Here is a 24,551-nt window from a genome sequence, read left to right as displayed (position 1 = left end):
TCTCCACTTCATTAAACCCACTTAGTAGTTGCCTTGAATATCATTACTTGCATTGATGTTTTTATAGTATTTGTCTTCTCTGTTCTTGGTGTATGCCCATGAACTATTTTTAGTAATGTTTTTCATAAGTCTGTGCTCTTCCTGTTTTTCTCCTACATGTGTATCTTGTTTGCTGAATTGGAAAACCTTGCCAGAGTACAAAGATCTGTGCTTTATGCACAGCGGTAGAAAAAACAGGTAATATCTGCTAGGAAAAAATAGTGTAACAAAAGAAAGTGAGCTTTGAAAAAAAGTTCTTTTGACTTTTCAGACAAATTTCAGTTTCCTGAAATCAACTGCTGAAAAAGGCAAAGTGAGTTCTTTTTAAATGGATAGTTGTCATTCTTTTTGTCAAAAGCTTTGCTTTTCTGGGACATAAAGGAAGTATTTACCATGTAAGGTACTTATGGGCATTGGTTTCTCCCAACATGGGGCCCTGTCTATAGGTGAATGGACAGGACACTTCATACTTTCAAGAAAGATTTGAAGTTTTGTGTAGTCTACCTGGGTGAAAAGAAGAGCATGGAGCTGTATTTTATAATCTGAGGTGAAGTGTTAACAGCTGCTGTCCTATCATACACTTGATATGTCCTTTCAGGTCTCTCCTTTCTGCCTGTTTCTATTGTTTCCTAGGACAGGGATCGAAGCCAAGGTCCCATTCAAGGCTGTGGGTAAGATCCTGGACTGATGAAACTGAGTGCATGGCAATGGAGACAACATCTCTATCTGACTTGAGGACAGAGATTAGGGGATTTGTCAGTGTTTGCCATTGAAACAGAATTGTAAGATACATTAAACCCATGGTCTCTCATGTTTAACGCTGGAGATGGGTGATGATGCTGTAGTACACAGCCTAATTAAAAAGCAATTTGAGATTTTTTCCTCCTTTGCTATTTGATGACACTTTCAGAAGTTTACTATGACATTAACAAAAGGAAAGATTTTTCCTACAACCATAGCTCCTTAGTTGCAATTAAGATCCTACAATGATTAGGGTTGGAAGGGAACCTAATCAGAGATGATCAAATTCCAATTTCCGGGTCCTCAATGAGACCTGATGGACGCTGTGACAACTTAAACCGATTGTTACTGTGGAAATGCTGTACTACTGGAGGACTGTCGTTTTCAAATGAGCAATTCAAAAAATTGATGGTAAATAGGGCTTTGCAAATCTTTTGTTGGGGTGCCACCCATGCTGCTGAAGTGCCCTGCCTAGCCAGGACTTGTTTGAGCGTATGGTGGGCATGCTCGATCACAGCTTGACCTGTGAGGGAGTGGGGAGTGCCGGTCTTATGCTCCACCCCCACTGCTGGACAAACTCAACGAACTCCTTGGAGGCATACGCTGGGCCATTGTCAGTCTTAATCTCCCAAAGAATCTCCAACACTGAAAAGGCTTGAACCAGGTGTTGTTTGGCATGCACAGCCCTTTCCCCTGCATGGGCAGAAGCATAAACCGCACCTGAGTATGTGTCTATGCGGACATGCACATATTTCAGGCGACCAAAACTGGGAATGTGCGTGATGTCAGTCTGCCACACTTCGCGGCTCCCAAGGCCTCGGGGGTTAACCCCAACACTCACTGATGGCACGACCTGGAGCTGGCAATTGGGACAGGTGACCACAATGGCTTGAGCCTGACTCCGTGTTAGTTGGAACTGATGGATCAGACCTGGCACATTTTGATGGTATTGCTGATGACTTAGCTTTGCTTGTTGGAAGACATCTGGAAGGCATGCCATTTCTGCTGGGGCAGCAAGGGAGTCTGCTTTGTGATTACCTTCTGCGATCTCGCCTGGCAAATCAGTATGTGACCTCACGTGCATGACATAGAACGGATGCTCCCGCTGTGAAACTAAATAACTTAGTTTTGAGAGCAACCTGAAGAGATGCTCATTCTTGATGTCTTTGAGAACTGCCTGCTCTGCCCTGGACACTACTCCTGCCACGTAGGCTGAATTGGTAACCATATTAATTGGCTGCGAGAACTTCTCAAAGGTCTCACTACTGCAGGCTGTTCGGCAACTTGGGGCGACCCCTCTACAAACTCAACATCAACTTCCCAATGCTGAGTCTGATGATTTCTCCAAGTCATCACCGACTTGTGGGATGCCGTCAGTGAACACTGTAAGTGCCTTGTGTAACCTCAGACTTCTTTTCTCAGGAGCAATGAGGTGGAATTCCTCGTTAAACAGCTTGTGTGATGGGGCTGGACTGATACCTGTCCACTGTAGCTGTCCAGAGATAGCTGGAGACTGGCATTGCTCCGGAGCATGTGCTCTTAACGTCTCTTTGGTCAACCTCTCCAGAGAGTTCCTTCCGTCCTTAGAAAGTTTGACCAGGAGGTCAATACACTGAAAGCCACAACCAGCCAGCTCACGCAATCCTACCCTGGCCTTCTGGATCAGCTGAGCTATCAGCTCCTGTGGCTGTGTGATGGCTTTGGATCGCTGGTGGGAGAGGAAAACCCACTCTATGATTAAGAGTGAATCCTTCTGCCCTTTGATCCACTGGAATATCAACCCGTGTAAGTGTGGTAACTTTTCCAAAACAATGAATTTGAAAGGCAGCTCGGGCTGATAACGATGAGCCTGCCTCTTGGCCAAGGCCTTCTGCACTTTTTGGATGGTGGTTTTTGTGTCTGGGGTCAGTTCCCTGGGAGAAGCTAGCTCTCTCTCCCCTTTCAATAAATTGAGAAGGGGAGCTAGGTCCTTGTTGGAGAGGCCTAGCCAAGGCCTGATGACCCAGTTCAAAGACCCACACAGGGAATGGAGACCTGCTAGGGTTTTGGGGTCTCTCTTGATTTCAAATTTCTGTGGCACAACGGTCCACACAGTGATCTCCAAGTCCAGGTATTTCCAAGGTGGCATCCTCTGAACCTTGTCTTCCTGCAGTTGGAATCCAGCAGATGTTAAAACTTTAACCACTAGGTCAAGTGTGTCTTGGAGTATTATGTCATCAGGGGCACACACAAGCACATCATCCGTGTAGTGTAGGGTGATTGCCTTCTTTTTCTGGGCATGCACTAGGGAAAGCAATGAAGCCACTGGCAGATGGAAAGACAGCATTTAAGGCCTTGAGGCAATACTCTCCAGTGGTAGCACTTCACTGGGGCTTCTGATTGATGGTTGGAACTGAGAAGGTAAACAGTGGCGCATCTTCCAGGTGTAGGGGAATACGGAAGAAATGGTCCTTGATGTTCAGGGCAGCCAATTGCCAATTTTGGGGAAGCATCATTGGGGAAGGCATCCCTGGTTGAAGTGACCCCATGTCGTCAATTACCTTGTTTATTTCTCTTAAACCATGGAGGAGCCATCACTTGTCCTTCCCTGGCTTTTTTATTACAAAGACTGGGGAATTCCAAGGGCTAGTTGTCTCTTCAATGCGTCCTTTAGCCAATTTAGCTCCTTGACAAGCTCCTCAAGTGCCTTCAGCTTTTCCTTACTGAGTGGCCACTGATTTACCCAGACTGGTATATCATCCAGCCATGTTAACTTGTGAGCAGGGCACTCCACAGTGGCTGCTTCTGAAAATCCTGGGGTGTCTAAGGGATGATGAATTTGACCCCCCACTGGGACATGGGAGTTTCTCCCCCACAAGGGAGCTTTGTAATCAGTGACAAATGGACGGACACTGGCCAATTTTCCATCGGGTCCTTTAATTTGCACAACGCTTTTTGATATCTTTGCCAATGTGACTCCTCCTACACCTTGGATTTTACCAGCCATGGGTTGCAAACCCCAAAGTGACAGCCACAACCTTTCAGGTATGATTGTCACATCTGCCCCTGTGTCAAGCAACCCTTCCACATGGACATGGTCTGCTTCACACATTAGGTTGCATCCCATAATGGGTTTGTCCTCACCAACCACTTCTGCCCAGTAGACACAGGTGCCTTGTCATCTACTGAGATTTCTGATGGAACAGGAGTGGTCAATGGGCGATGATTTGCCCCTTGGCCAAAAAGAAGGGTGGCTGTGGACAGTGCGCCAGGGGAATGAAGTATGAAGGTAAATGACATAAGGACATGTGCTGGGTTTTTGGTGTTTTTTTGTAATGGCAGTTTTCCTGTGAAAATAGCAGCACACTGACACTCAGATTCATAAATGTATGCTTTATGCTATAGAATCCGCTGTAAAGAAAAAATAACAAACCAAACCAGGCAAAGATTTCCTCAAGTACATGTAATAATACCAATTTCAAATAGATGCTACTGAAAAATGCATGGTGCGTGACTAACAGCCATTTCCAAATGTCATAGAATTCTTTGTCCCGAGAGGGACAGCACAACTTATATCAGATTAGCTCTAAATTCAATATGTTCTGCTCTGGTGATATATCCAGGGTTCGAGTTGAGAGAGAGAATGTATTGTGAGTCTGTAATTCAGTTTTCTACTCACAATCTTGCAAGATTGTTAATGATCTGGATAAAGTTTTTAATGAACTTTTTCATACTTTTCAACCCATATTTTTAGTAGGTCTTATTTTTGTTTGTAGATTAATTTACTTCAATAATGTGGGCACTAAATTTCATCTAAAATGTATTGACTTACCATTTTGTGGCATGTCAAGAAATGAGCCAGATCTAAAAAAAGAAGTGTGTAGCAGTTTGTTTGGGGGATTCATGGGGAGTCCCCAGGGGGCCCCCTAAACTGTATGTTGGCTGGCAGCAGCAGGCAGGCAAGGAGACTCCACTTGGCTTCTGAGGGTGCTAATTAGATGAGGGTTTATTGGGGGGTCCCACCACTGGGAGCAGCACAGTTTCTGAGGGAGAAGGGATAAATGAGGAGGGAGGGGGAGAGAGGGAGAGCCTAGGGAGAAAAGGAGCCAAGAACTTCTCATCTCCCTTGCACAGCTTAACAGGGAGATTCAAAGTGGGTGTTAATTAAGACTTGGGCCCATGAGATTACACACACATGATACTTCAGGAGAGGATCACAGGTTTGGAATAAACTGTACATTTTTGAGGGGTGATTTTGCTGTCGGCAATTTCTTTACAACTGTGAACAGGATGGGACACCGGAACTAGTGCTGTGATCTGTTTATTTCAAACATCAGTTTCAGTAGATTGTTATGACAATGGCGACAAGAGATGTGAACATCTCGCTGATTTAAATAGAATGCTAAGGAAACGAAATGTTACAGCATAGCATAAAGCTATCTCAGTCTAAGTTTCAGCTAATCACACATAGAGCAAAAACATATTGACAACAATTCTATCTAATCATATGAAGAACACGTAACTGTAGTTAACACAATAGAGACTTATTCTTTAACACAATGGCTTGTTTATGAGAGACAAAGCACAGAGACTCATTCATATTAACCTTCTAAATGTATACTTCAAATATACTTTTTGCAACTTAGAAGGAGCAAATCACATAGGCTTATTCTATTTCTCACGTCTGCGCTACAGCTTAGAAAACTTTTTCTGCTGCCTTAGCAATGTTCTGTCTGAGGCCTGTCTTTTTTACCATTTTTTCCAAATCTTCTAATTTTATGGATCCTAACAATTTCCCCTCTCTGTTGACTCAAAAAGAAACTTTCATATTCATGTCATTTACTACTTGCGTTTCATAGTTCTACTAAAAATTTTTTGCTTACTATTTGTTGGAGGTCTATTCTTGCTGACTCTAAGCATTGCTATGTTACAGCACAGCAACTTAATGCTGTGAAGGCTTAGTCAGTGAAAGACATATGAATTACGTCTGACAATAGTTATGTCATTGTTCAAAAAACTTTTGTCGGTTTTAGGGTCTTAACTCAAAACTGTCTTTTATTTCTACATCTTTGTCTACTATTTTCTTTTTCTGCTGCCTTAACAATGTTCACAAATCTGCTATCTGAAGCCTTTTTTACCATTTTCTCAAAATCTTCTAATTTATAGATCCTAACAGGGTGAGACTTAGCATACCTTTTAAATAAAATGGAACACCACAGTTCACCCTTTTTTCATTAGAAAGAAAAGATGAAGAGAAATATGACAATTAACAATTTAAAAAATGAAGCAGTAATTACATAGTTTTGCAGCATAAAAATAAACACAACTGCAGTGAGGATTATGTTTTAAACAGTCCATTTGACCTATTTGTTTTTGTGGTAGGCAGCAAAGATAAAATGAGCATTTAATTGTAATAAACGGGTTATGTGGGTCCATATTGCAGATTTTAAACAAATTTAAAGCATGGGCGAGTGCTTAAAGGGCTTCAGCCTTTGGCATTAAGCTCATATGAGAGTTTTGGAATTGCCCTTTTCAGTGTGACTGGTCCAATGGTGTCTAACTTTTTCCAAATGGCTTTTTGGACCACAACAGCCCCCAGTTTTAGGCTGAGGTGTGTGAAATACAAGCTGTGGTTCTTGTCAGGTACATACAGGCAATGTGTGGATTTGTGATTGTGATATGTGTGGAGACTGACAACAGGACTGTTGCGAATTCTAATAAAAACTGAGCAAAGTAAAGCATGGAAGAACACCTTTGAACCTATCTTTTGTTTGCAATTAACCTTAGTTGATTTAGGAGCATTAGAATTAAAGCATTAAGGATGTTGTTTTTTGCTTGTAGTTAATCCTTAAAGAGTTTTGCAATAATAACCTTTTTAGAATATTGCTTGTATCCTTGAAACTATAGCTTTGGAATATATATAAAGGAAATATGCTTATCTCCTGCCTTAATAAAGCAGAGAAAAACAGCTTAAGAAAGGAAGATGAGCATCAACTCAAGGATTTATAGTTTCAACCAAGGGAAGCTGGACATCACTGTTATGAGATTTATAGTCTTTGCAATTAAAAGGTGAACCCACATCTGGGGAGCTGGACTTCACCAGATGGGATTTGTCTTTCTTCTTTCGGAAACCGGACCACCACCATCTGGGGATATTCCTTTTGGGATACATCCTGAGAAAAACTAAATCACAATAGTGTATAGAATTGTGACGTAAAAATTTGGAATAGAAACTGCTGATGAGTAAAAATTCTAATAGAAACTGCCAAGAAAGCTTATGAGTACCCCTATAAATACCTGTAACCCTCAACTATCGTTGTGCAGTTGGAGGGAAAACTTCCCCCACTGTACCCAGCGCTGTATTGCTCATACTTTGCCATATTAATTAATAAATTAGGCTTGAATATTGGCCTAGTCAAGCTTCTTATTTATAACAGGTGTGAACTTCTGCTCCCCCTCTCAGGGACAGGAAACCACCTGGAGCCCCCTGGACTCCAGGTAGGTTTGTGGCCTCAGATTCTCACCCTTGGATCTGAGTTTTACCGCTGCTTTCACCTTCCAACCGGTTTAACCCAGAAGACCCCCAGTTTTAGGTCATTAAAAGAAAAACAAAAAGATGAAAAGGAAATTTGGCTTCAGCTACTACCTAAACTCCGGGAGCATTCACCACAAAAACCATCAAAATACTTTCCCAGACACCATTTTAGGTTATCAGTCACCCTCAGAAGCTACTGAGGACAGCATAAATCCAACAGCGATTATGATTCAGCAGTCTGATGCTATCTGAACACTCGCTATTAAAGAAACAATTGAAAACTGCTTCTCATTGGATCTACCCTTGATACCAGACAGATCCCTGCTTTCTAAAAACTGAAAACAGGACAATCTGTGATACAAACACACATTTAAACTAGAAAAGCATAATTGGAAAAACTACTTCATGGGGATGGGAGGGAAATGGAGAGAGGACAGGATAAGAATGATAAAAAAGTTAGAGGGTTTCAGGATAAAAGTTCTAGCTGACAAGCTCTTTTCAGCTAGAACAAGTGGGTAGGGATTGGGAATTGGGGAGGTTTAGAGGGAGCCAGGGACTCTGTGAAAGAAAAACCTTTTCAGGATACCCTGTGCCTTCGAGTGGCTTGTTCCTGGTGGATTAACCAAAATAAGGAAAAAAGGGGTATGGATTGCAGAGAAGGATATTATCCTGCTCTTGGAATAACAGGAGAAGCAGATCATAAAGTAGAATTTTCAATTCAACGAAATATACAAGGCTGTTAAAACTGGTATTACAAAATTACTTCAGCTTTGGGTTTTTGTTTCTTAGATTCTTCTCTGATTCTAGCTCTACCTTGTGTGATTTGGAAGGCGGAAGGTGGGACCTAGGAGTTGGAGGGGGGATTGGTTCATGAGACAGGGAAGGGGCGGAGCATGGGGGCGAAAAAGTGGGAAGAAAGGGATTTTGGGGACGAGAAGTAGAAGATGGTGCCGTGTTATGTGGCTGGAGTAATCTTGGCTGACACGTGGTGGCGGCTATGTTGGATCTCTAGGCTGTCATAAACGAATTTACCAAATTTAAGAATTGTATAATTATCTTTATTATTATGCAAGCAAGAATAAGCAAGGTTCAGTGCTGGGCAGCCAGGAGTCCCCGCTCCTCTTAGGCGCGCGCCTTTCCCCCTTTAAAGTTTGCTTTTTATTGTCTCTTTCTTCCAGATTCCTGGATGACGTGGTCTGTCTTCTGCGCTTGCTCCTCCGGTTGCTAGGGGGTCTTTCTCTGCCTTCTGGTGGTCGTGGGATGAAGGCCCCAAGTCTTCCTCTTTGGCCGCTTTCCTTATAAGGCATATCTCTAAGTCTAAATTCTACAAGCTAAGCAATTCTTGCAAGGTTAATAATTGTTACCAGATGTGGCGGTATTTAGTTACAGAGGGTCTACTATACCTATGGGGTGGCGTTTGCAATACAAGCAATTCTAGCGAAGTTAATAATTGTTACCAGATGTAGCTGTATCTAGTTACAGAGGGTCTCCTATACCTATGAGGGGGTTTGTAAACAAAGCAATTCCTACGAAGTTAAAGGTTTTACCATATGTGACTGCACATAGGTATACATTATATCCTGCTAGACAAGAGCTGTTTAGCTATTGTTTTATAATTTAAATTATCTAGCTATTAATGAACAAACGTATTGCTACTTATTACATAGGCTATGTAGCCACAGCACACACAGCGGTACCCATGTTCAGCCTTAGCCGTGTGGCTGCTGTGCCGGGCTCAGCAGGACGGAGTGGACTCCCGGCGGTTTGATAAGAGGAAGGCGGGACAGGGACGGAGTTAGGGAGAAGGAGCAGCGAGGGGCGGAGAGAGAAAGACCGAGGAAGGAGGCCACAGAACTGACGAAAGCAGTTTTGGGGAAGTGCAGGGCTCGGGCAAAGCTGAAAACTGCTTCTTGCTCGTCTGGTGGCTCCCCCGCAGAAACTGGTGGGCCTTGGTTCCTTCTTTCGCCACTGCTGTGCCCCAGGGCATCGGCTGCTCGGGCTCTGCGACCCGCACTGCCCGCCTGCTCGGAGGGGCCCCCCCCCCGCCGCCTCCGGGCAGGGTGGGGCGAGCTTTGCTCTGCCGCCACTTGCCAGGAGCCGCTGCCGCGACCGGCAGACCGACGAGCCGGCGGGCGGCTCCGAGTAGCCATGTGGGAGCCACGTGGCATGGGGGAGCCGGCAGCTGCGGGCGGAGATCTTAAAAGCCCCGTCGGGCTGGCGGTGGCGGGCTGGCGGTGGCGGGCTGGGTCTCGCCGGGCCTCTGCGCGGTGGTGCCAGGAATGGCTTTTATTGTGAAGCATGGCATGAATGACTTCTCTGACCCAATGTGAAGTGGCCTCCCAAAACAAATATAATTTTGATAATATGCTTATTTATAGCATGCTGCATTTTCTAGACTTATTCATGAACAGGGTGCCAATTTGCAAGCACACAAAGCATTTTTGTTTAAGTGGATAGAGCAGACAAGAGAGAAATAAGGAAACAGGAAAATGTCTTTTTTTTTTTCTCCATGGACCAGGATAGGAATAAAATCCCATTGCCATTGTGAAAAACGCCAATCGCTTGTTTTTAAAATTTTAAAAGTTTAATAGTAATAAAATGGTTATAAAACTAGTAATACAATTAGAGTAATAATAATTTGGACAATTTGAATAAGGACAGTATGAGACAATAGAGACAAAGAGTTACGGACGTCCAGGTACCTTTTTTTGGGCAGCACGAGCCCGAAAAAGGACCCCTGTTAACAAAGGATTAACCCTTAAAAACAATAGCCTGTTGCATATTCATACACTTCATACATGATGCATAAATTCCATTCAAACACAGGATTCTGTCTGGTCATTGTCAACTTCTTCCTCTGAATCCTAACAGCGCCTTCAAGGCAGGAAAAAGTTAGTTTCTTTTTATAAGAGGGCAATAAGTTCTTTTTCTCTGAAAGATTTAGGTGTCCTGTGGCTGCTATTTCGCTGCAAGTCCTTTCTTTAAAAAAAGTATCTTACATAGCAGAGTTTCTATTTTAACATTTTTTAATAACCAAAGCTATATTTAACACACTACTTAAGAGAATTAATACAGCATTACTTTCTAACACAACACATATAATATTAATTTTAACATTTGCAAACAGCCAATCATAAAATCCGCATTTTTCACAGTCATGATTCTCAGCCTTGTGTTTTGCCTCAAAACTTGCTCTGCTCAAATTGGCTCCCTTGACAAACCTCAGATGCCATAAATTTTAGGTATGATAAACTTTCTGCTTATCTCTTCCTTCTTTTCTTGAGCTGGCCAAGGCACAGAGGCTGCAGGTTAATTGCTTTATATCCCTTACTGAAAAAGACACAAGAGTCCCAAGTGGAAGCAGTCTAAGCTGCTCCCCAGATGTCTTTCTGCACAACATCAATGTCATGGACTCTAGGGCTTTTTTTGCTCAATCTCTCTTTCTCTTAAATCATATGAGGCAGTGTGAGCTGGCATTGAGCTTTTTGATCTTTTGTTAGCCTTTCTTGCTTGGCTTCAATATTTTCATGTTGTTCAGAGACATCAAATATTTTGATGACTCAGAGTAAGACACGCAATTAAGTGTAATAAACCCATTCCTGTGATTAAGGACCTTTTCGTTTAGAGGCCCAGCCAGAAGCTATAACTGAAGCAGCAGAACAAATTAATATTTCATTGATGGCTTCTCTGGTCTGGGGGTATATTAACTAAAAGTTGTGCACAACAGGAAAACAAATGCATTTTCATCAAACAGCAGAGAGCATGCAGAGTTGATGACAGAGGTCAATAACTGAAACATAAACACTGAAGTACAGTCATGCATTCCTGGGAGAAGTGTATGGGAAAAGGGAAACTCAAGAAACTTTAATGTAAGGACATTTTAGATGAGATTGGGAAACGACAGTAGAGTGCTGCAGGAAGGATGTGGAAATCATACTGCTCAGCACCCTCCCTGTGGCAGGAACAGGGCACAAGAAAAATATTGGTATTATATTGTTCCCAAGTAAGGGGAGACATACACCTATATTTGACAAGATTTGGTAAATATACAACTGACAAGTGTTGACATGTGTGAATTCTCCATCTTGGGATGGCTCAGTAACTGCAGTGCTGTGGGGTTAAAAGAGGATGTTCAGATGCTTTCCAGTTATTCAAGACAGAATAGCTCTTTCAGCCTCTCCTATTTCAGGAAAAAAACCTGACAGTTCTGGAAGATATTTGTGCCCAGTTTGTGGTTCAAAATGTTTGGATGGTTTCTGGTTGTGGAAAATTCAGTGGTGTCAGTATTGATAACTGGCTATTAGAGAGTGAGGACTCAAGGAGCAGAACTTTTTGGGATCCTTCTTGGTGTTTCCTGTAGTTCCTCAGTATGCTTTCCAGTTTTCCTTTCTGTTTCATAGAACGTTGCCATGTAGAAGTGGAACATTTCCACCTCCTAACCCCAAACTTCTTTCATCTTTCAATTTTGTGAGGAATTTTTAAAATTTAAATATTTCTGGCCAGTTTTAATCAAAACTAGTTCAATTTCTCCCTTATTAGACTCTCTGTTTTCATGACTTGAGGATTTTGATTTTCAATCCAAAGTAAATGCTTCTCTCAAGCAAGTAAAAACATTTAGTTGATCACAGGTTCCAGGCAACTGTTTTGTGAGCGGGCAAGGCAAAAGCAAGGATGACTTCTAACATACTGTCAGTCACTAAGGGCTGACAATTTTGCTACCATTTGGCCCTTGAAAAAGCGTTGCCTTCTGTCTCTTAATACTGTTTGACCAAAAATGTAAGAAATCAGGAGTGCAAGCACATTGACATTCTACCCCACTGGATTAAGTCTATAGGTCTGGCTGGTTTGCTATCTTCGGCTATTTTCAAAGTCCAATCTAGTATTTTAAAATCTGGCCTAACTAACAGTACAGCCCTGTACAATGAACCAAAAATATGGGTGTTTTTTTTTTTTTGTGATGTTTTTTGTTCTGCTTTTTTTTTTTGTTTATCCTCTTCCAGAAGCATTTGGTTTTCTTTGGGCACAAATAGTCTTAATTTTTTACTTTGATAATTGAGTTATGCTTTATTTAATGTTAATAATGTTTATTGAGTTCTCTCTGAGATGGTTATGTATCCCTGCTTAAAAATAGATGTTTATAAAAGAGCTAAAATTATTTTCTGGCTGGCTGATTGGATCATTGCAATTTTGTTAGACCCACTGTGTACAGAGAGGTAAGTCTCATGTTTGCTGGATGCTCTTTTAAATGCATCAGCCATGAGCATCCCTGACAACATTTATTATTACCAGGATAGCTTCAGAGAGCTATAGCTGACAGTTGAGTTACTTAGCCGATTTCCTGTACTGCCATCCATTAGCCCAGCCTTAGCAGTGAATGACAATAGTATTAATATTCCTAAGATAAGACTTTGGTAACATTTTGAATATAGATTGAGAAGCAGAGAAATGAGAAAAGCAGTCAGGGTCAGATCTTCAGACATCATAAATTTGTCCCAGTGGGCAATGGGGGTGTGCTGCATTTTGACATTGTTCTTTTGAGTACTTCCCACTGGAGAAAACTTCTTTAATTTTCTCCAACTATAGACTATAGAAAAAATGTTAAAACCACCATAGAGCAGTGTTCCCTCTCCTTACTTTTAGGCCAGAGGCCTGGGAAGTTGTGCTGGATTTGACTGGGGTAGAGTTAGCTTTTGTCGCAGTGGTTGGTGTACGGCTGAGTCTTGGATTTTTGCTGAACATGGGGCTGAAAATATAGAAATAGTTTAGATATTGCTGAGTAGGGCTTACACAGAGCCAAAAGAGATTTTCCATGCTGAATGGCATCATGCTCAGTATATAAAGTGGAGGAAAGAAGGAATAAGAGTGGGATGTTTGGAGAGATGATGTTTGTCTGCCCAAGAACTGTTACATGTGATGAACACCTGCCTGTCCATAAGAAACACTGAATTAATGCCTTGTTTTGCTTTGCTTGCATATGCAGCAAATTTTGCTTTCCCTATTAAACTATGTCTTCATCTCAACCCACAAGTTTCCAGCTTTTACCTTTCGCTTCTCTCCCTCATCTTGCTTGTGGGGCAGAGAGTTGCTTAACTGCTGGCTGAGGTGAAACCATGACAGAAGTTAAGCTGGTTGCTGCTGCTCCAATGTGCAAAACTGCTGTTTGGGGTAGAAGACAGGTGTGACTGTGCCTCACCTTTGTGATTCCCTTTGAAGCAGCCCACTAAGGCTCCAGGGCTCTGTCCCAGTCCTTCCTCTTTTCTCTTGCTCTTCAATTTCTGTGACAAAAATAGCCCAGAATAGCATGGCCTCTGTGGCAATTCACCAAAGAATGAGAGGAAATCTAGCTCCAAAGTTGGCTGCTTACAGGAGGAATAGCTTTGGAGACACTGCAGAAATGCAGCAGGCCCAGCTGAGACCGGTCTCTACACCCATCATGATCCCCCATACACCATGACAGCTCCCCCACATTCTTGGCTCCATTGCTTTCCTTTTACAACAGATGAATTTTCAATTATCTCTGTATCAATAACATGAACTCAAAAGATAGTATGAATGAGAGACAGCTGCTTCAAAATATTTTTTCCTTAACTAGGCAGTTGTGAAATTTTCTTTGGTTGTGGACAGAGCAGAAGAGATATCAAAGGTTTTTAGCATTCAGGCCATCAATTATGCCTCATAGGGATTAGCACTGTCCTAATAAGGCAGAAAGTGAACAAAACCTGCTCTGCTTGTTGCCTGAACCTAACCTCAACAGAAACTGCTCTATGCTCTATGGCGCCATTGATATAAGGCTATGCCAAGATTAAACTTTATAAAGAAAAATATAATTCTTGTAAATATTAATCCATTTTATTCAGTGGCAAGAACCTTTGGTGTTGCAGACAACTTTTATGAAATATCCTTTCCTTAGGATTTTTACTCCTGAGAAGCTGAGAGGCCTCAGGAACAAAACGCAAACATTGATTATCTGCTGCTGTGGAATGCAACAGGTGGGTCTGTGATTGGTCCATGTTGGATGTTTGTAATTAATGGCCAATCACAGCCCAGCTGGCTCAGACACAGAGCCCAAGCCACAAACCTTTGTTATCATTCCTTCTTATTCTATTCTTAGCTAGCCTTCTGATGAAACCTTTTCTTCTATTCTTTTAGTATAGTTTTAATGTAATATATATCATAAAATAATAAATCAAGCCTTCTGAAACATGGAGTCAGATCTTCATCTCTTCCCCAATCCAAGAACCCCTGTGAACACCATCACACCTTTGGTGCTTTCTAATAATAATTTAATTAATTTCTAATAATAATTTAAAATCTTATGGTGCAGGCTAAACAGGTAACCAATTTCCAAGCAGACCTGAGCAGTGAATGAGGCACCTATTTTCCTGCTTTTAATTTAGGGGTTGAGTAACTAGAAGAAAGGCAAAAAACTTGATATATTTTCCCTTCAATTTTTATTCTTTGTTATTAAAATACACCTGGCTCTAGCAAATGTTTCCACTACTGCCAAGTAGCCAAAATTAGGATTTTCAGAACTGATTAGATGGACAGGGCATGTTGAAAGGCACCTGTGAAAATTTTACTGAGAGAAAAGTATTTGCTGAACTCTTTCTGAAAATCAAAAGGAGCAAGGCTTTTTTTTCTATTTTGCAAAAGAAAATCCTTCTTAATAATGTATTCAGTCCTCAGGTTGTTGACACAGATCTGTGTGGGGTTTCTCCTTATATATTGTGGTTTTAAATCTAATTTTTTTTTTTCTAAAGGAAGACTCATGGATTAAAAAAGGGATACACATTACTTGAGACTGTGTTCAGCAAGGGACTTGGGTATGAGAAGTTTTCCTGGTAGCCTTCTGACAGGCTAAGACAGACCCCATGTCCTTTAAAGGGTGTGGGGAGAACTTTGTGCTTGAGAAGGAACTTTGATCCAAACCAGATAATAAGATTTAAGATGAGTATGAATTATGAATCTACTCCAGGTTAAAAAGAAAAGATAAAAGCTCTCTGATGGTACCCTTTCTCAGTGGCTACTTGTATTCAAAATATGGCTGAATGCTTTTTTCCTGCTACCTCACTTAGTTGTGAACATTTTGCTTTTATTGACAAACCTGCAATTTAGGATGAAAACAGTTTGCAGCTGATTAAGGATGGTGTGCCTGGCAATTTCTTGCTAATCTCTCTTATTATGCCTTCATAAAAATGGTAGTCATGGTATAAATCCTAGTTTAAATCAATAACTGGAAGTGCTAATCTCTGAAGAGAAAAATGTCAAATACCTCCTGCTGTGTGCAAAGTCTCAAATTCTATGGCATAAACATTAAAGGCTACTGAAATGATTCGGCTTTTTTTTCCTTTACACAAAGTTTTGCACTTCCTTTTCTAGCATTTCAGATGTCATTAGCCTTTCTTATATAAACTTCACCTTGGTGGTGGGTGCATGATATGTCTGACAGTGACACATGGTCACTGTTCACCCTGTGGAGGAGTGACTACTGGTCCCAGCTCTCCCCCAGGTATTATCTTTGACTGTGCCTTGAGTTATGGAGTCAACTTCCTTCCTTAGTCATGGGATCTCTTCTGAGAAAAGTTTCTGAAAGCCCTAGGTGTTAGTTGCACATGTAAGTGCAATGTAGCACTTAAATGATCAGTTAAGAATCCTGCAGCCAAAATAAGTGGTAAATTCAATCTGTTTTGGGACCTTAAACTCAGATTTGAATACTTACTGTCAGTATCCTATCCCATCCCCATGATGCTTTCCTTGCTATTAACATTGGGACACACAGTGTTTTTAAAACCCTGCTCTTGGCTCTGCAGTGCCAGAGGGGAAAAGGCAAGTAGGTGAACTGTAAGACTGGAAGATGACTTAGAAATGAGGTCATAGTGTGTTTCAAGGTAAAACGACTTTACCTGCCCACTGTTTCTGCTCCATCTCTGCAGAAGTATGTGCTCTGGTTTCTAAATTAAAATTGTTCTCATAAAAATATTTCAGAACTTAGAGAGTATTTTTGCTGCCACTGATATCCTTGGTTCTCTGCAAAGACAAACTGCTTGAGCACCATAGTGCATTAGGGAACCTAATTCTGTAAAGCACTTTTTGTAGATTTTTCATGATTGAGATTAACAAACCGAGAAGGACAGAAATGATCTATATAAGTTTTTAAATTTTAGAAATTTTATTTTTATAAATTTTTTATAAGCTACATATATGTACCTTATAAGGTACATATATGTTTGTTTTTATAAGGTACATGTATGAATTTTGTTATTAATTGTATTAGTTTTGTTGCAAAAATAGAAGCCAAAATTCAAAAAATCTTTAATTTCCTTTCATTATGCCCATGGATAAAGACATCACTGATTCCATCTCAGCCCCAGGAAGAGCCAAGGAATACTGTGCCATTAGTATCTGCAGATATGTCTTAATGCTCTCTTTGTTTTAGACAGCTGTTTCTGAAATATGTTTTAGTAGCCCTTCAAATACAAGCAGCAGAGCGTGTATCAGGCAGAGATAGTTGGGACTGGGGGGTCCCTGTAACCCTTAGTAACAAATTAACAAAGCATTAACAGATTAGTGGCTAAAGCTGCACTAGATTAAAGGTTTTCAAGGAAGAGACACCTGAGTTTGGGTGGTGTTCTCATAGCGATGGAATAGCATGAGAGAGGGATGACTGCTAGAAGAGAATCACAGTGTGTGCAAATGGGTGGTTGCAGATACCCCAAGAATGATTTGGTCTCAATGGACCTTTAAGAAGTGTTTTTTGAGATAGGGACAGCTTCTCTTATAAAAGAAGCTCTCTTCTCCTAAGGATTTTTGTGTGTTTCAAAAAAAACCCAGCCTGTTTTCAGCTACCATCTTTAACGAAGTGACCTTGAATTACACATACTCACAGTGATTTTCTCCTGTAAAAATACTGTCAGAAAGAATATGTCTAACACAATTCTCTTTTTACAGCTCTGCAGCTGGAAGGACCGCTACTATTCTCCATTTCACAAAAGAAGGTATAGTTTCTCTCTGGTTTTTGGCAACTTTTGGAAGCCAGAAACAAATAAGTGTTGAAAGCTTATGAGTAGAAAATTTGCAGATTTATACCTAAGACAGCTGCTGACAGATTCTGTTCACATAAGCAGTCCTGCTGTAGAATCAGCAGGACTGTGTACAAGCAGACTTGGGCACAGTCTGCTTGTCTGAGATGACTACTACAGTGCAGAATTGCACTGTTCTGCCTCCATTGTTTCAGACAATTCTGTTGACATCACCAGAAGTTGTATTATCTGATGGAGTTGAAGCAGCACCTTTCCTTTTCCGGGAATGAAGTAATTTAGTTTTATTGTAAGGGATGGAGGCATTTCACACCTCAACATTTCCATATTCCAGCAACGACTAAATGCAATTCAAGTGACCTCTCACGAATTTGTGTGGTGAATCTAGTAAGCTGATTAAATCTTACTGTGGCTCTAGGGAAATGTGTGATAAATTAATAACTATTCACCAGCTGGATTTGTTTGCAGAGTCTTAAGGGCATACTGTGATGATGCTGTGCTGAAAAGGTGCTGCATTCCAGCCCTTACTGATGTACAGAGACTGCATTAGCTGATTATTTAGAGCTGGTGTTAGTTGCTTTGCAAGATACGATGTCAGATATTAAAATCAATACCTATGGAGATGAACACTGGGCAGCTGTACCAGAAATGGAAACTGTTGCAGGGAAGCTGCCTGGAAGGAGGCAAACAGGAGGCTTCTTCTTTTCTGTGACAGAAATATGCATCTTGTTCACATATTTGATCAGTTTTTAAATCTCCCATAGCAATTTCTCACAGTGGCTTTCTCACATGGGCTTTGCACGTCTTTTGTCCCTATCGCTTCCCTATGTGTCTCTTTCCAAACATTTTTCTTTTCTCAATTTTCATTGATTTATCAATCTTTCACTTTTTTGCCTCCTTGATTTGTTTCTGCATTCCCATTGCCTTCTCTCCTTGCTTTTCCTTTCCCTCAGTCTCATACATTCTTTCTTCAAGCATCTTGCCACTTTTTCCTCATTAATTCCATTTCCTACATTTTCCTGGGCAGTATGCAGGGGCCAACTGGTAGGGTGTAATTACCCTTGCCACACCTAAATGGGAGCAGGCCTGAAGCTTCTTGAGCTCTTAAAACCATTGCATCTTCCAGACACCCCTGGGCTTTGAAAAAGGAGAAGACCAGCACATGGATCCTGACTGATCACAGGCAGTTCAAAAGGGGAGCTGCAGCTCAGTTTCTTCTTTAGGGAGGCTCTGAGACTTCCACCCTTTCCAAAGAGACCCCCAAGGTACAACTAGAACCTGAGTTGTTATGTTGGATCAAGGTATCCTCTGCTGTTTTGTAGAGAACGTCAGGTCAAGATATTCTTGCCATATATTTTTGGATTTTTGCCCTCAGTTGTCCTTGGTTTAATGTAGTCACAACTGGTAGAGTTAAGTACAAAAGGTACAGGTGGTATCCTGCCAGAAGTATATGTTTTTACGACAATAATGTGCCTGGTCTTAAATCCCCCTTCTTTGTCAGTGCTTTCCTTTAGATGTGTGATTCTGTGATCATGTTTTTAAGAGCAGCCCTATCCCTTCTCTTCTGTTTTGGTTGATTGAAAAAACCCAGCTGGACTTTGCAATGTTTGGGCTGACTCTTGGTTTCCATGACTGTCTTAAGTGGGTTTTTTTTAATACCTGCAGCAATCTCAGTCTTTCTTGAATCTGAGTGTCCAGAATTATTTATGTTATTCCAAATATTCCCAGCATAAGTAATTAAATTCTTGACTACAGAGAAAGCCTGCTTTTGTCAGAAATATTAGGTAACTAACAATTACCAATGACTATCAGCAGAAAAATACCTAATAAGTCCTTCAATTTCAGATGCTATTTAACCTTGCAACAAACACTGATTTTAAGATAAAATTTCCTTTAGACATGTGTGAGTAGTTTGTATGATTTTTAGTAGTTTGTAGTTTGTATCACTTTTCCTGAAGTCAATCTCAGTCCTAGCATTTGTTTGACTTCTCTTCATACATTCAATAAAATAAATTCAGATCTGACATCTTAGCCAAATCCTTGGAGGTCAAGAAAGCTGCCATAAGCCTATTGCAGCTTTGTGGCTTGTAGCCACAAAGATATCCTTCTGCCGCTGTTGTGAGTGCCAGCTCACAGCCCGCTCCTGCTTTGATTTGCTGATGACCTTTCCTTTCAGTGCTCAGCCCTGTTGAGACTCTCATGAGGGATGCTACAGAAACGAACAGAATCACTTCCTGAGAAGAGAAATGCCAGACAATAAACAGGCAGCTGAAGAAGAGAAGAATAAATACAAATACTCGGTTCTTGAGAAGGAAAATATTGTTTCTCTTCCAAAAAATTAGAATCCTTGTAGACTCCAGTCAGTTGCTTCTGGAGAGAACCAATGTAGCACTTGTGTTTCTTTACAACATTTAATGCAAGTGTTTCAATACTGGGTACCTGATTAAATTAGATATCACTAATTTATATATATGTTCCCATTATGTAGGTGAATGTCACACTGGAATGGAGGGAATTCAGTCTCTGAATTCTTGTGTTTAACCACTCCCCTTTAAGGGTGTGCAATCACTACATAGGTTTTATTTTTTAAATCTTTTTGTGAGGACCATCATTTATCATGGATTTGCGGGTACTTTTATTAAGATGATTAATATATTACTAGCAATCACTGTTCAGTTTTGAGATTATTAACAGACTGCTGAATTGTCCCCCAATGGCATAATGGGTACATTAACCCATGTCTGTAGAGCAGCACCAAGCTGTGATAGTCACCTCTTAAACAGGGTGATTCAAGATGTGATTTTCAAAGTATGAACAAATGAATGATACTGGTCCATCTGCACTGGGCCAGTTCAGGAAGAAATGGTACTTGCAAGGTAACAGGAGTGGAAATGGGATGTCATTTATGTGATTGGATGGAAGTGAAAATTGAAGAACAAAAGAACCATCCCCAAACAAATAAAACCCTTTACCCTTCATAAAGGAGGAGCTGTTTCCCAGCAGTACCTATCAAGGGATTTGTTTCAGTAAAGAAGGGAGAGAAGGAGGATTATTGTACCAGGACATCAGTGGTGTCTTTTAGGCAAGGAGCACACTGGCATGTGCCATGTATCTTGAGCTGAGAGCACAGCACACAATTCTTTCTGCTTCTTCTAAAGGGTTCAGAAACTGATACATTTTCATGACAGCCAGAATAACGGAAGTTCACTCATTTTTATATAACTGATTCAGTTATAGAGCTGAAACATTTATTCTTTTTTTAAATTTTCTATACGTATTCAAGGCCTTTGTAGGATAAAGACAATAATTAACATTAGTGCTAAGCTGTTTTTATCCCTAGAGCTCAAGTGCTTTGGAAGGATGAGAGTTACCAATCTGATTGAATGGTTCCATCTACCCAGTTAAAAAGACTTCAGGCAATTTTTGGAGAACCTGGTGAATGAAGCCCAGGCTGTATGGGATTGGACAGTGGGGAAAGACTCCTTGACCCCCTTCTGTGGGGCTGTATCTTGTTCCTCAGAGCTGGAGTTGTTTGTGTGCATGCTTGTTGGTGTGAGAAGGCACATAAGGTAGAATGTAAAGGAGATAAAGGTTGTTTTATATAAATTCTTTCACTTTCGGAAGTTAACTTTGTGGAGTATTGAAAGTGAAAATAGCTACTTTTTTTGACTGTCTTGTTTTCTTCTACTAAAGAGCGCTCTGTCTTTGCCCTGAAATGGTTTAAAAGAAGCTGGAATGTATTTCTGCTAAAACTCGGTGATGCTCAGTGTTACAAATCACCTCATTCCCAGGATAAAATCTGTTGAACAGAAGCTTCACTGGTCGCTGCTCTGACTTCTTGGTGTAGCTCAGGAAAATGGGAAGGGTCATTGCTGCTGATTTTATTACATGATTTGTTGAAACAGAGGCAAATACAAATCACCCTGTCAAATCAGTAAAGCAGACAGTCACCTGGGCCTCAAAGTACATTTTATTAAAGGGTTTGTCTTGAAAGGAAGAGAAAAATCTAGCAATAGATCTGAAGATGAGGCAGTTAAGATAGAAAACATGTCTGAATTTCTTATATGAGGAGCTGAATGTCCTCACTGTCCCCTTGAAAAGGTAAAACTGGACAAGTCATGATTTATCTGGTGCCTGCGGTTTTCAGCTAAGAGTGAGGAGTTCTAGGCTCTAACCACTTTTCCAAGATCTGACTTTATTTTTTATCCAGTGGCTCCTGAATGTGAAGTGCGTGAACAGTCTTTTTACCCAGTCTAAGCTTTAGGTGGTTACAGCCTGTGGGATTTCAGCATTGCGTTTCTGGACTTGGTTAAATTTTATCTCCTTAAAGCTTTAAACCCTCCTTGGTGTGGGAGGAGGGGACAGAGAGGATGGGGTTGGGACACCATGGGACGATTCAATCAATCATCTGTAACCAACTCCCTTTCTTCCAGAAAGTTCCCTGCTCCCCACTTTTTCATTGGATCCCTCCCTAAGAGCACCGTCTCTCCGTTTTTCTATTGGCGTACCCCAAATCACCTCACCCTGAGCCCTCCTCTGTACCCCTTCCCGCCTACCCTTCCTCCTTAAAAACCCTGGTCTCGCAGAGGATCGGGGCTCGAGCACCCCGGTTTCGGTCTTCTTCCGTTGGGGCTGTACCCCGCTTTTCTTCCCCGCCTGCACCCTCGGACTTCCCCATATTAAAGTCTGTTGGAACAGCACCTGAGCCCTCGAGACCTCCTTTTATTTGGCCGCTCCGTCATTTCGTCATCCGAGACTGTGTGCTAGCGGCGGAGACGCTCCCCCAGCGGGACACGCCCAGGAGGTCTGCCCGCACCCACCCAGAATCGGGGCTCCCGGCAGCAGCCAGGACCCTGAAAACCCGCACCTAGGGATATGATGCTGGCGTCCATTGGGTCATAATCCCCAAACACAGTACCTAAGACTTGGTTGGTTAAGTCAGAATGAGATTTTAGGAGTTTTCAAAATTCAATTTGGGACATTTTGCTAAGGTTGTTTGAAAATGGAAGCTTGAGGGCTTGTCTAAGTTCCATGCTCTTGAAAACTTTTTTCGTATTTAGAAATCCATCCTTTTTACTCTTCTCATGCTGCTAGACTTTTCTTTAATAACTTTCACATACAATTCAATAGTTCTCGTAAAAAAAGAAAAAACTTTAAAAAGTACTTTTCAAATTGTACAGGCCAATGAGTCAACCCAGTAGTGCAGTGAATTGATAAATAGCCCTGGTCTTACAGCTGTCATGTAATGCATGAAGATGAGCTGTAATCCACTGTATTGTCCCTGGCAGAAAGATTTTTGAGGGTGACTGTGAAGGGGAGGGACACCAGAGTGAACTTGCATTGTTTCATACAAGCTTTGAGTTAGGCTGAGTCTTTCAGCTGGAGAAACTGAACCTCTGGTTATTGACTTTGTCTGTTCTTACAGTGGTAAACAGCAGAGTTGAAACCAAAGTCAGAACAAAATCTCTTATTGTCTAGATTGCCTGCCGCATTGAGCACATTTTGAGCTGTGTGGCTGGTGCCACCTCAGTGAAGCCTGTGTATTTCACCAGCTGTTAAAAGTATTACTCATGTAGTGAAGAGCTCAGGAGAGAGGCAGTGAAAGATTTAGAGCAATGCCACCTAGTGCTAAAATTAAATCTCCTGAAACAAATAAATTTTAATTTTTGCAGGCTGTAGGTCATCTATTTTTTACTTTTTCAGCAGTTCCACTTGTTAGCATTAAACTTGGGTGTCAAAGAACCGCCTTGAGGCACAGTTAGAGGATTTGCTCAGCACCAGCTTGGAGTTGCAATCATGGCTCATGTCTTGCCGAGAGCAGCAGGGAGAGCTGACCAGGAGGGGTCTTCTTGCCTCACTCTCCTGTCTTATATCAGTTAGTGGCTGGCTACTGATACCACTACTTAGCAGTGGGTGTGCATCTGAATTTGACCATTTTTAGCCTTTGATGCCTGATTGTGAAGAATTTTCGCCCCGCAACACTGTTTGAATAAGGTGACCATCTGTTCCTTTAAAAAAAAAAAAAAAAAAAAAAATCCTTTTTTCAGTGTTCAGCTTATATCAGTTCAATATAAGGACGTATTTTTTCCCATATTTTGGCACTGATCACACAGAGGAGTCTATACAATAATTTCATAAGATCCATGACTGTTCCATTGGAAATAGAACATTGCAGGCTTTCTTTTACCAGTGCTCATTTTTCTGGTTGTTTCCTTTTTTTTTTTTTTTCCAAATTTCTTTTCATTTTTGTATTTTCTGGTCATACAAACAGATATTCAATATCTGCAATGCATTACTGTGATCCCTTAACAATGAAAAATTAGTAGGACTGCACATTATGCACTTCCATAAGAAAACAGAATATCTTTCCCACTGAGACTATTTTTTCTCATGATGCCCTTCATTATGTTGGTGATCCTTCTGCCTAATTTCTTCATGGAGGCTGTCACCATTTTTCAAAGAGATGGCTCCTGAGAGTGACCTGAACTAAAAGAACTTGGCAAAACAAGCCTTTGGGCAAAACAGCAACACATATTTGGAGAGCCAGATGCTTTCTTTCATTTTTTAAAGATAGTGACCCACCCCCTTTTTAAAGCACCCCCCCCCCCCCCCCCTTGAAACCACCATGGTAATGGAAAATAGGGTTTCACTTTCTGAAATCTGTGGTGATGGAAAATAGGTTGTCACTTTTTGAAATTTGATCATGTAGCAAAGTAAAAACAAAACCAAAATGACATCCAAACCAAATGACACAATAAAATAAATTTCAGTTTTCCCTTACTAAGGTGTATATTGAAGACTTGCATTCTCATCAGCTCCTTGAGATTTCTTTATTTTCTACAAGTGAAATAAGGATTTAACCAAACACCAGGTTCTGACAGTAGTTTTGAAATGAACTCTTGAGCACAGCCTGCACATGCTTTTGTTGTGTTCATTATAGTTCTCTCGCAGAAGAAGTAGTAACAGGTAATACATTTCTTTGTGAACAGAATGATGATGAAACACCTCAGGAGAGGTGTTTGGGGCCCAAGTCATGTTTTTTTCCTAGTGATTTACTTGTTGGGGGTTTTTTTTGGTTGTTTTTTTCTTACTGAAAATTTGCTTTTTAAATTCTGAACATGTAGTAGCTATTTGGTGAATTGTCTAGTAAGCCATGATACTGCTTAGCGTGACAATACGCATACACTTAATGATTTGGAAAAGGACAATACTACAGAAAC

The sequence above is a fragment of the Melozone crissalis genome, unplaced genomic scaffold (genome assembly GCF_028551555.1).
Source record: "Melozone crissalis strain CALT ecotype California unplaced genomic scaffold, PUWL_Pcris_2 ptg000081l_1, whole genome shotgun sequence".
Lineage (NCBI taxonomy): Eukaryota > Metazoa > Chordata > Aves > Passeriformes > Passerellidae > Melozone > Melozone crissalis.
This window is presented reverse-complemented; position numbering follows the sequence as displayed.